At 40.9% G+C, this 13,271-nt stretch overlaps 1 protein-coding gene across 1 annotated transcript in view; it reads left to right on the forward strand.

Moving 5' to 3' along the window:
- COPRS (coordinator of PRMT5 and differentiation stimulator) overlaps positions 1-10,621 on the forward strand; it is a 28,581-nt gene extending 17,960 nt beyond the window's left edge. Inside the window, exon 6 of the transcript XR_007473382.1 lies at positions 8,829-10,621. The gene's annotated coding sequence lies outside the window, so the exon portion shown is untranslated. The remainder of the gene's footprint in view (positions 1-8,828) is intronic.
- The last annotated feature ends 2,650 nt before the right edge of the window (positions 10,622-13,271 follow it).

Raw genomic sequence — 13,271 nt, forward strand, 5'->3', positions numbered from 1 at the left:
GGTGGTGGAAGAGATTCTCCAGATGCATTATGACAAGTAGAACTACCTGGTTGTAGAGTGTGTGTGTACTGGGTAATGCCAACCTATCTTCCAAATACTTGGGTCCACTACTCCTCCCAGCAGTCTATCAGTGTTCCTAACACTCTGTATCCTCAGAGCTCTCCTCAGTGCTGGTCTGTCCACTCAGCTGTGTCCACATCTCAGAGGCCCCTTGGTCTCACTTGGCCTCTGGCCTGAGTCCCTCTGGTTTGGTCCCCCCTCCCCCGACCCCCAGGCTGACCTGAACTTCCTGTTTCCCAGAGAGGTGGAGCCCTGGCTCATATTGTTGGCTCAGCCTCTGGGTCCAGGCCTAGGGCCCTCTGGCTCCTGGGGGTCAAGGAGGCTAGACATCACTTTCTCTTGCCAAGCCAGGTGGCCCTGGAATTTTCCACCGTGGAGGAGGCGGTGTTGTCTCCCCACACCTCCCAGAACCAGGAAACCTTAAAGACAGCTTCAAGGGCTTTTCTTGAGGCCCTTGGGCAGATTAGCACCAGCCTTGTCAGCGCTGGCAGGAGGACGTGACATGTGTGCTGGCCGCAGGCCAGGCCACACGGATGTCTGTGCACAGCGCCAGCTCATGCAGCCGGGGTCCTCAGGTGTGCAGTGTGTGTCAGAGGCGGCCCTGCCCAGCGGGGGAGCCCCGGGAGCCTACCTCCTCCTGTTGCATTCACCTTCCTGCCAGGTGCTTCCTTTTCGACAGTGGCTGCACCAGCGATGGTGCCCTGCATCCTGGGCTCGGAGGGTTTGGGTTTTTCCTTGTGGGAAGGCACGACAGTGTCATGGTTCCCAACACAGGCCAACTTGGGACTTCCCTCGTGGTCCAGTGGTTAAGACTTTGCGCTTCCACTGCAGGGGGCGTGGGTTCGATCCTTGGTTGGGGTACTAAGATCCCATATGCCCTGCAGCGCTGCCAAAAAATATATTTAAAAAAAAATGATTCTACCTCTTACCAGCTGTACTGGTGACTTAACCTCCCTCAGCCACAAATGAGGATACCAACTACATCTACAGTGTTATTAAATGAGAGAATGTGTGTAAAGCATTAGTACTGTCCCTGGCATACCCTGGACCCTGAGAACTGTTTTGGGTAGTTATTGTGACAATATAATGGTGGAAAGAACTGAGTTTAAAGCTAGAAGGACGTGGGTTTGAATCCTGATGCTGTCACCTCTTGCTTGTGTCATTTAGCCAGTCTGAGCCTCAGTTTTCCCCATCTGCAAAATGGTATATAATAAAAATTTCTACTTCACTGAAGTCATTGAACTAAAATGTGTAAAGAGCTTGGCAGAAAGTAGTTGCTTAATAAATATCAGTGACCATTATTATTACATGAGAGGAAGGAGTTTTATTTTCAGTTAAGGGAATTAGAGACATGATAACATAGAGAGACATTATTTCCTGTGGAACAGCCCAGACTTCAAATTTTTACATATTTGAAAATATATTATTAAAAATACATTATAAACATTTTGGAAAAGAGAAAAGGAGAAAAATATCAAGAATTCCTCCAAGGTCCCACCACCTGAACGTAAGCACCGTGACCACGTTGGTGTAAAACTCTTCTGGCATTTTTTCACACGTATTGTATGAAGCAGCTGTAATAGTAGGATATACACTTTTCTGTATGCTTTTTCCTTCACTTAACGCTGTGTCATAAACATTTCCCCATGTTGCTACATGTTATTCGTAATTGTAATTTTTTATGATTGCATACCATTCTTAATTAAGACCTTTATGTGTAAACGTCTCCGGTATTTCAGGTTTTTTCCTTAAGATTCCGGAAGTCAAATTACTGGGTCACGGGGCATAAACACTCTGTATAGCTTCAGATTCATGTAGCCAAGTTGCTTTCCAAAAAGGTGGTATCAATTTGAATGCAGTAATGTCTGAAAAAGCTCATCCAACCGCATGTCCATTGGTACTGGATATTATAAATACAGTTTTCTTGAGACTGATTTATGAACTAGGTCTTGTCTTTATCAGCAGCAGTGGCCAAGCCCAAAAAAGTGAAAAGGAGTCAGTAAACCACAGCAAACTTCATTAATGCAGAATCATGGAGTGGAAAAGTTAATACCTCTTGTCTCACCTGATTTTACCTTCTGCATTTAGACTATAAAGATGGATGGATACTATATTTTAATTTAACACAATTTTTTAAAGTTTATTTTTTTCTGTTATAAGAGTAAAAGGTGATTATTAAACACATTTTGGACATGACAGAAAAAGTTGAAAGATAAATCGCTCTTAGTTTCAAGGGTAACATTTTAGTACATTTCCTTATTTTCTTCTAAACATGTTTCTCTTTTCACATAACTGAATATACTCTATGAATAATTTTCATTTCTTTTTTTGCTTGTTATAATATAGATATTTATTTATATAACTGTAAACATATATAGACATCCTTTTTTAGCCTATGTATTGTATTATTTTTATTGTCTTTTTTTTTTGAAAAGGAAATACATACTCATGATTTTAAAAAATTCAAATAGGGCAGTGTGTACAATAAAAAGTCTCTTTCCCACCCTTGACCTCAGTCATCCTCTCCAGAGGAACCATTGTCATAATTTTCTTGTGTATCCAGAGAAATTCTATGCATATTCAAACATAAATGGGCTTTCTACACAAATAATAGAGTGTCAGACATACTAGTTTGCACCTTGCTTTCTTTCTGTTTCACTTAATGTATCTTGGAAGTCATCCCACAAAAGCACATATGATCTTGACATGGTCTTTTTAATGGCTGATAAAATATATTTCATGGAAGTACCATAATATATTATCCAGTCTCCTACTGAAGCCTATTCCTTTCTTTAGTTCCTATAGACAATGTTTCAGGCAACAGTGCTGCCCTTCATGCACGTGTCAGTAACATCTGTAGGATAAATTTGTAGCAGTGAAATTTTCCTAGGGCAGCTGATGCATTTTAAAATGTACACCCGTTAAATTTTGATAGACACCATCAGATTGCCTTCTATAGGACTTGTACCCAATTAAACTCTACCCAATAACATATAAAAGTTCCCGTTTCGGGGCTTACCTCGTGGCGCACTGATTAAGAATCCTCCTGCCAATGCAGGGGACACGGGTTTGAGCCCTGGTCTGGGAAGATCCCACATGCCGCGAAGCAGCTAAGCTCGTGTAGCACAACTACTGAGCCTGCGCTCTAGAGTCTGTGAGCCACAACTACTGAGCCTTCGTGCCACAACTAGTGAAGTGTGCACGCCTAGAGCCTGTGCTCCGCAACAAGAGAAGCCACCGCAATGAGAGGCCCGCGCACCACAACTAGGAGTAGCCCCCACTCTCCACAACTAGAGAAAGCCTGCACGCAGCAAGGAAGACCCAACACAGCCAAAAATAAATTAAAAAAAAAAAAAGTTCCTGTTTCCGGGCTTCCCTGGTGGCGCAGTGATTAAGAATCCGCCTGCCAATGCAGGGGACATGGGTTTGAGCCCTTGCCCGGGAAGATCCCACATGCCGCAGAGCAACCTAAGCCCGTGCGCCGCAACTACTGAGCCTGCGCTCTAGAGCCCGTGAGCCACAACTACTGAGCCCATGTGCCATAACTACTAAAGCCTGTGTGCCTAGAGCCCATGCTCCGCAACAAGAGAAGCCACAGTAATGAGAAGCCCACCCACCACAATGAAGAGTAGCCCTCGCTGGCAGCAACTAGAGAAAGCCTGTGCGCAACAATGAACACCCAATGCAGCAAAAATAAAAATTAAAAAAAAAAAAAGGGCTTCCCTGGTGGTGCAGTGGTTAAGAATCTGCCTGTCAATGCAGGGAACACGGGTTCGAGCCCTGGTCTGGGAAGATCCCACATGCCACGGAGCAACTAAGCCTGTGAACCACAACTACTGAAGCCCGTGCACCAGAGCCTGTGCTCCACAACAAGAGAGGCCACCGCGATGAGAAGCCCTCGCACCGCAACGAAGAGTAGCCCCCACTCGCCACAACTAGAGAAAGCCTGTATGCACAGCAGCAAAGACCCAACGCAGCCAAAAAAATAAATTAAATAAATAAGTTAAAAAAAAAGTTCCTGTTTCTCCATACCATCACCAGCACAGAGTGTTGACAAACTGAAAGGTAAAAATTACACTTTTAACATAACTTTTTTTTCATGAGAAAGGCTGAATAATCTTTTTTTATAAATTTATTTATTTTATTTATTTTTATTTTTGGCTGCGTTGGGTCTTTGTTGCTGCACGCGGGCTTTCTCTAGTTGCGGCCAGCGGGGGCTACTCTTTGTTGCAGTGCGTGGGCTTCTCATTGCCATGGCTTCTCTTGTTACGGAGCACGGGCTCTAGGCTCGTGGGCTTCAGTAGTTGTGGCGTGTGGGCTCAGTAGTTGTGGCTCGCGGGCTCTAGAATGCAGGCTCAGTAGTTGTGGCGCACGGGCTCAGTTGCTCCATGGCATGCGCGATCCTCCCGGACTAGGGATTGAACCCGTGTCCCCTGCATTGGCAGGTAGATTCTTAACCACTGTGCCACCAGGGAAGCCCTGAATAATTTTTCAGAGCCACTTATATTTTGTTTTCTGTGAACTGACTAGACTTCGTTTTTAATGACTGAGAAATATCCCATGGGGAGGATTTACCATAATGTATCTAACTGTTCCTTTATATTGTTTCTAAACTTTAACTGTTATAAATAATAAGCATAGTGAACATCTTTTTTGTATAAAGCGTCTGTAGCACTTTGTATTGTTTACTTGGAGTGGATTCTTGAAAATGAAATTTGTGGGTCAAAGGGTATTGGCATTTTAGAGACAGGATTGCCAAATTGCTCTTGGAAAGGCTTATACTAGTTTACAGTCCCACCAACAATGTACACGTGTGCCCAATTCACTTTTCCATTGCCAGCATTGGCTTGTCGTATTTAAAGATCCCCCAGGACGCAGCTTCTGCAGACTTACTTTGTACTCTAAACCAGTGTCAGCCTAACCTTTAAAGCCAGCAGACTTTCCTTCTTTGCATCACAAACCCCAGTACTTCCTAGCCAACTGAGGCTCAGCTTTGTTCTGGGAGGACTCACAGTTTCGCATCAGAGATGTCAGTGTCTATTTTCCTCTCTCTGTAAAACCCCACTGCCAAGTTTGTACAGATCACTGTAGTAGAAAAACATTCCCATTGTTCCAAGAAGACCTCAAATGCTCCTCTCCTGGATTACCAATCAGAATAGGTTACCTATGGCCCCGGAGATGTAGGGCAGCACAGGATGCCGGGCTCTTTCTTGGGGGGTGGTGTCATCCGATTCATTCCTGCTGGGATGTGGCAAAGTCAGTGAATGTGACACTGGGGAAGGTGCCCTGTGTGCTGGGTTCCATCAGCGCAGGTGTTACCTGGAAGAGTAGACATTTGTTTTTATCTGCTCAGTACCTCTTTCCTCTTCTGATAATAGGGGCTTCTCTTGCTATTGCAAACTGCTGTATCATGACCTAGCCCTGGCCTAGTGGAATCTCCTTTCCTCTTGGCCAGAGTGACCGACTCATGGGCAAACACTTGACCCAAGAAAGACCAGTCACAGTCCTTCCTGGAATTTGACCTATGGGTGCTGGGAGAACGAAGTTTGTTTGGTAAGCTGGGATGATTTAGGCTTAAGGCTGTGGTGGTCCTCTTCCCCTCCATGTGGAAAATTCTGTCTGCAATAGAAGTCTGGGAATGTGGAGCTAAGGAAAGACCCACAGAGATGAGGCAGGAAACATGGAAAGAGACTGTCTTCATGCCGGCTATTTGAGTGCTTGTCTGAAATGGATGACTCAGCCCTTGTCATCAGAAAGATTTATATTCAAACAAAAGTGGAATACTATTTTTACCTTTCAGTCTGTCAAAGATCAAAGACATGGTTAAGACTGTGCTGATGGTGGTATGGGGAAACAGGTTCTTTTATATGTTATTGGGTAGAGTTTAATCTGGTACAAGTCCTATAGAAGACCATCTGATGGTGTCTATCAAAATTTAAAGTGTACATTTTAAAACATGTCAGCGGCCCTAGCAAAATTTCACTGCTAGGAATAGATCCTACCGATATTACTGACACATGTGCATGAAGGGCACTTACAATGCAAAAGTCTAGTTCACCTGGAGTGGTCAGAGAACTTGCACCTTTGAGGTGAGTGCAGTTAGTTCTGGAAAGAGGGAGCCAAGGGTTGGTACTAGAGGAACATACCAGGCATCAGATTCAAACATTTCAGATGTGTGAGATGATAGTCAGGAGGGGGCAAGGTAGGGGTTGGTGGCTGGGAATATGAGAAGCAAGTCATTGTATAGATGTGGTCCATATATACAATGAATATTACTCAGCCGTTAAAAAGAGTGAAGTAATGCCATTTGCAGCAACATGGATAACCCTGGAGATTGTCATACTAAGTGAAATAAGTCAGACAGAGAAAGACAAATATCATATGATATTGCTTTTATGCAGAATCTAAAAAAAAGGTACAAATGAACTTATTTACAAAGCAGAAACAGACTCACAGACTTAGAGAACAAACTTACGGTTACCAGGAGGGAAGGGTGCGGGGGAGGGATTTATTGGATGTTTGGGATTGACATGTACATACTGCTATATTTAAAGTAGATAACCAACAAGAACCTACTGTAAAAAAGAAAAAGTAAAAAGAACCATAGATGAGGAAAAGGCCATTAAAATAAATAAAAATGGGTGCAGAAGAGTATTAGAGTCTAACTGTTTTGGACTGGGAACAAGGATGTACTCATATTTTTTAACATAATATAGATGGAGCAAAGTCTTATGCAAACTCCATACTGGTAAAACCATACTCTGAGAATCATATTCATTTATAAGTGCTGTAATTGAAGAGGGTGTTTGCCAATCCAAAGCACATAAAAGGAGAACAGGTTGGATCATTAAAGAGATTCAAAATGCTTTACATGTAAAATAACTGATATGATTGGAGCTATTTAGGAAAGATCAAGAAAGCAATTACAACTGTTTGAAAAGTTCTTTAGTAACTGTGATGTACAATAGGGATGCTTGTCAATTTCTGAGGAAAAAGTGGATTAAACTAGGACCAAAGAATGAATGTGAAAAAAAAAAAAAAAGAAGCGAGTCAGGAAGTACAAAGTCCAAGATAAGAGAGTCGATTGCATCCATCTGGGCACAAGATGATCTTGAGCTACGCTGGCAGTGGACATGGTGAGGAAGAAAGCAAGAATTGCAAAGATAAGAATTGACAGGATTTAGTGACTGGCTGGCTAACTGTATTACAGTAGTCTGCTCGTGCTGTCGTAACAAAATACCACAGACTCGGTAGCTTAAACAACAGAAATGTATCTCCTCATAGCTCTGGAGGCTGGGAGTCCAAGATCAAGGTGTAGGTGGTATTAGTTTCTGGTGAGGCCTCTCTCCCCAGCTTGTACATGGTGCCTTCCTGCTCTGTGCTCTCATGGCCTTTTCTTTGTTTGTGTGCACAGGGAGAACTCTGGTGTTCTAACCCTTCTTATAAGGTCAGCAGTCCTATAGGATCAGGGCCCCACCCTCATGACCTCATCTAACCTTAATTACCTCTTTAAAGGCCCTATCTCCAATACAGTTACACTGGGGGTTAGGGCTTCAACATACAAATTTTAGGCGGGGGAACACAGTTCACTCCATAACACTAACCGAGTAGAAATAAGATTTTGGGATAGGATGATTCACTTAATTTGTTTGGGCGTATTTTTTCTGGGGCTTTAAAAAGAGATTTGTAATCAATAGGTACGTGTGAATGTAAAAATTCTGGTCCTTTCACTTATCCTTTTAAGCATTTCCTTGAATTGCTATGTATTGTTCATAACTATCATTTTTAGAGGCTACATTGCATTCCTGGTAGTACCCTAGTATTATTCCTGGTCTTAATCCTAACTAGTTTCCCTTGGCCGGCTAAACGCCTGCAAGCCCTACACATCCTTTCTTTGCCAAGCTCATTGTAACCATTCCTTTCTCCCTATCTGATGGCCAACACCCACCATAAGGCCACGTCATTGCGTGCCATGGGCTTCCTCACTGGTCCACTGGTCATCTTGTCATTGGTTGTGTCTACTGCATTCACCCAACACAGAGGAGACAAATGAATCTTAAGGCTGTTTGTCACTCCTCTACCTTACCATTAACTGGAAGAGAAAGTCCAAACTCCTTTAACTAGGCATTAGAAGTCCTCCACATTCCAATATTAAGCTAACTTGGTTACTACTCACCCATGCTGTTTCTGTGTGTTTCTTTTCTAGAGTCTGATAGGCCCCTCACTATACTTCCAACATGCCCCATCACTCCCAGGTCATTAACTTTGCTTCATTTAGATGTCCTTCTTGATCATCTAGTTTTATCCAACTTGAGTTATCAAGACACATCTATGGGCATATTTGACTTTCCCAGTAGACCATGACTCACTTCTACAACTTTGGCACTGGCTTATGGCCCAATGTGTAGACCCAAGTTTCTCCAGATTCACCCAAGTTTCTCCAGATTCAGATCCTATCTCTGTCATGTACAAATTTTATGACCCTGGATAAGTCATTTAACATCAAGCCTCCATTTCCTCATCAGTAAAATTGGGAAAATACTATTACCCCATTCATCTGACTGTTGTGTATAACATGCATTGTACATGGTTATATGTAAAAGTCACCTCACCAGGTCCCGGGACATAAGTGCTTAATAAATCTTAGCTATTTTGATGATGATGACCACGATTAGCACTCTGGAAATATTTGTTGAATGAATTGCAGCTTTGCTATGAACAGACAGAAAGGAGAAATGGCTTTTCTGTCTCCTTTCTGTGATCCCCAGCCTCGTCTCTAGAACCTCCTGCAACCAACGCCCATCTTCCAGCCCTGACTCAACATAGCCCCAGAGTGAGAGGCTTTGAATGCTTGTTTCCCTCTTGGCAGCTTGAGTAGGTTTGCCCTGAAGGTCCACTAGCTTCCTCCCAGGAACAAGCTTCATGGAGTTTGATTGACGTTTCCAAACAGGACAGATATCCTGACTCACCTGGGCTGGCGCCCGCTGAGACAGTCTGCGGAAACCAGAAATGGGTTCCTTGCCCACAGCCAGGACCACCGCAGTGCCTCTCATCAGGCCTGCCCCTAATGTCAGAGGATCCCATGACAAGAAGGCAAAAGGAGGCCCACATGCCACCTGTCCAAATATTTAAAAGTTGTGAATCAGGCCAACAAAGTGCTATATGCATTCCATCCTTCTACCTTGACAAACGCACCTTTTTAATGGCAAGATCAAAAAATACATATGTGTAAATGTGTATAAAACTACGTGTATGGCTATGTAATTCCTGTTACTGAAATTGGCAATGTAGTAAATATGACCGAATTTAATCATAATTGTTTCTGGATACCCTGTAGATGGGCCAGCGATGTTTGAATGAATATAATAAAAATATTTAAAAATTAAAATAGTTTTTATATGTTTCCAAAGAGTTAATTTTGAGCATTTTAGAAGAAAAGTATATTAAAATTAAAAAGTACCCATGAACCTCCCTCCCCATTTATTTAGATCTTTAATGTTTTTCAAAAGAGTTTTATAATTTTCTCCATAAAGCACTTACATAGTTTTTGTTAGATTTATTCATTTCAGTTTATATTTTTGCATGATTATCTTTTTAATAATTACTTTTTTATTTGTTACTGATTGTAGAAAGTCATTGACTTTTGTGTATTAACTTCTTATTCAGCCACCTTGCGGACTTATTAAAACTAATAATTTCTCTATAGATTTTTATGTTTTCCATGTAGCAATAATATATATGAATATTGAATGTTTGATTTATTGTTTTCCAATCCTTATACCTTTAGTTCTCTTTCTCCAATACAGTGCTGAATGAAAATGTTAGCAGACATTCTTTTTTTGGCCTCAAAGGGAAAACATTCAATGTTTCACATTAAATAGGATTTTTGTTGCCAATTTTCTGTAGATACTCTTTAGGGGTTGAGGAAATTCTACTAGATTTCTAAGGATTTTTTTTATATTTATTTTTTTCATGAATGAATATTTAAATTTATCAAAAATTTTCCATTTACTGAGATGATCATGTCATTTTTCTCCTTAAATCTTTGAATTATATGAATTGGTCTTCGAACATTAAAACAGTCTTGGATTCCTGCAATAAGCTGAACTTGGTCAAGATTGTTTTATACGTTGCTGGAATTGTTTGCTGATTTTTTAAGAAGAGTTTTGTGTCTATGTTCGTCAGTGAAATTGTCTCATAATTTTTCTTTCGTACACTGTTCATATCAGTTTTGGTATTAATTTTAGTATAAAATAAATTGGGGAGTGTTTCTTCCTTTACTATAATTTTAAAGAGTTAATATTGGAGTTAAATATTGGAGTTATTGGGCTTCCCTGGTGACGCAGTGGTTGAGAGTCCGCCTGCCGATGCAGTGGACACGGGTTCGTGCCCCGGTCCAGGAAGATCCCATATGCCGCAGAGCAGCTAGGCCTGTGAGCCATGGCCGCTGAGCCCGTGCGTCCGGAGCCTGTGCTCCGCAACGGGAGAGGCCACAACAGTGAGAGGCCCGCGTACCACAAAAAAAAAAAAAAAAAAAAAAAAAAAAAAATTGGAGTTATTTGTTCCTTGAATGATAGAAGTTACTAATAAAACCGTCTGACCTGGCGTTTTCTTTGTGGTGAGATTTTAAACTACTGATTCAATTTCTTTCTTCTTTTTTTAAAATATTTATTATTTATTTATTTTAGCTGTGCCGGGTCTTAGCTGCGGCATGCGGGATCTTTTAGTTGCAGCATGCAGACTTCTTAGTTGCGGCATGCGTGCTTCTTAGTTGCAGCATGCGTGCAGGATCTAGTTCCCTGACCAGGGATCGAACCCAGGCCCCCTGCATTGGGAGCACGGAATCTTACCACTGGACCACCAGGGAAGTCCCTGATTCAATTTCTTTAATGGTTATAGGATTATTCAGATTTTAAATTTCTTCTTGAGTCAGCTTATTTTTCTAGGAATTTGTCCATATGTTTCTGTTTTCAAACTTATTGGCATAAAATTGTATATAATATTCTCCATCTTTTCAATCTATGTGGCACCTGCAGTTATATACCATTTTTCATTCCTAATATTATGCCTTCTGTTATTTTTTTCTTGATCAATTTTGACAGAGGTTTGTTAGTGTTATTAATCTTTTAAAATAACATAATTTTGGGACTTCCCTGGTGGTCCAGTGCTTAAGACTTTGTGCTTCCAATGCAAGGGGAGCAGGTTCAATCCCTGGCTGGGGAACTAAGATCCCACATGCCACGCAACTAAGATCCCAGATCCAATATGCCACACAGTGTGACCAAGAAAAAAGGAAAAAAAAAACAACCATACTTTTTGTTTTGTTGATCCTTCTGTGTATGTTTATTTTATATTTCATTATTCTCTGATCTTATTTATATAATTCCCTTTCTTCCAACTTTCTTTGGGTTTGTTCTACTATTAGTTTTTCTATTTTTAAAAACTCATTATGTAATAGAAACATAAAAGTATACATTTTCTACTAGCACAGTAATGCTTTAGGTAAACTCTATAAGTTTTAACATGTAGTACTGTTGTTATTGTAGAATTCTAAGTATTTTTAAAATTTCCACTGATTTATTATTTAACCCATGACTTTAAAAAATACGCCTCTTAATTTCCAAACACGTTTATTCCCCCTAGTTTTCTGTTTGTAATTGAGTTCAAATTTAATTGTACTGTTGTCAGAAAAAGTGGTCTATCAAACTTTTGAAATTTGTTAAGACCTGAATATAATTAAATTTCTTAAATGTTTCATGCATTTCTGAAAAAATGTATACTCTAAAATAGTTGGGGGGACTTCCCTGGTGGTGCAGTGGTTAAGAATCTGCCTGCCAATGAAGGGGACACAGGTTCGATCCCTGGTCCAGGAAGATCCCACATGCCGTGGAGAAACTAAGCTGGTGCGCCACTACTGAAGCCCGCGCACCTAGAGCCCATTGCTCCGCAACAAGAGAAGTCACCTTAATGAGAAGCCCACGCACCGCAACGAAGAGTAGCCCCCGCTCGCTGCAATTAGAGAAAGCCCGCGCACAGCAACAAAGACCCGACACAGCCAAAAGAATAATAATAAAAATAAAATAGTTGGGTCCAGTGGTATACGTAACTTTAAAAAGTTAAACACCTTATGGATAAGAAAACTTCCAAACTGTTTTCTAGAGAGTTTCTACCATTTTACATTCTGACTGGCCTTGCATGTGAGTTCCAGTAGCTCCACATCCTTGCCGACATTTGGGATACTCAGTCTTCTTAATTTTAGCCATTCTAGTGGTGTATAGTGGGATCTAATTGTGGTTTTAGTTTGAGTTTCCCTGACGACCAATGATGTTGAGCATCTTTTCATCTTTTCATGTGTTTATTTGCCATCTGTATATCTTCTTTGATGAGGTGTCTATTCAAATCTTTCGCTGTTTTCTAACTCAATTGTTTGTCTTATTGAATTATGAGTTCTTTATATATTCTGAGTTTAAATTCTATATATTATTATGTATAATATATTCTTCATAATATATTTAACATATTCTAGACACTGAACTTTAAAGAACTTCATCAAATGTATTTGTTGCAAATATTTTCTCCCAGTCTTACTTCCACTGTAGCCATGTGACTTGTTCCCATCAATGACATGTGAGTGGAAGTGACGTGTGATGCTTGTGGGTCAACTTTTAAGAAGCAATGAAGCTTTTCCACTTTTTTGTTTTCTTTCCACTTGCCATAAAGAGGCCGCAGGGGATGGTAGGGCCACAAGATGGAAGGAGCTTGGGTTCCTGTGTCACCGCATGGAGAAAAGCTGCCTGTCCACCAGGAACACTGAGATTTACTGAGGTGAGAAATAAATTCCTACCATACTCTGGAGTTCATGTATTATAGCAACTAGTGTTCCTCTAACTAATACCTGCCTGCCTTGATTGAATTGGAGACTAAAAGTGAATTTCTAATCAGAATGATATATGTGCCTCCTCGTCAACAGGTTTTTGTGTCAAGACCGTCTGAAGCTATTTGCAAAATCTGTTCTTCTAGCCAGGTCAATTTATTTGTTATGGAATGATTGCTAATGTGGTTTGAGAAACTACTTAAGTGAACCTTTTATTAAGTCTCTCCAGTGTTTCTTTACAATGTTAAAATAATTTTGGTGAGTTCTTCGCTTGAGTTCACAACCAGGTCCACAGGGGAAAGGTTTTCAGTATTGGTTGGTTGGTTGGTTGGGTCAA

Source organism: Orcinus orca, chromosome 19 (assembly GCF_937001465.1).
Source record: "Orcinus orca chromosome 19, mOrcOrc1.1, whole genome shotgun sequence".
Classification (NCBI taxonomy): domain Eukaryota; kingdom Metazoa; phylum Chordata; class Mammalia; order Artiodactyla; family Delphinidae; genus Orcinus; species Orcinus orca.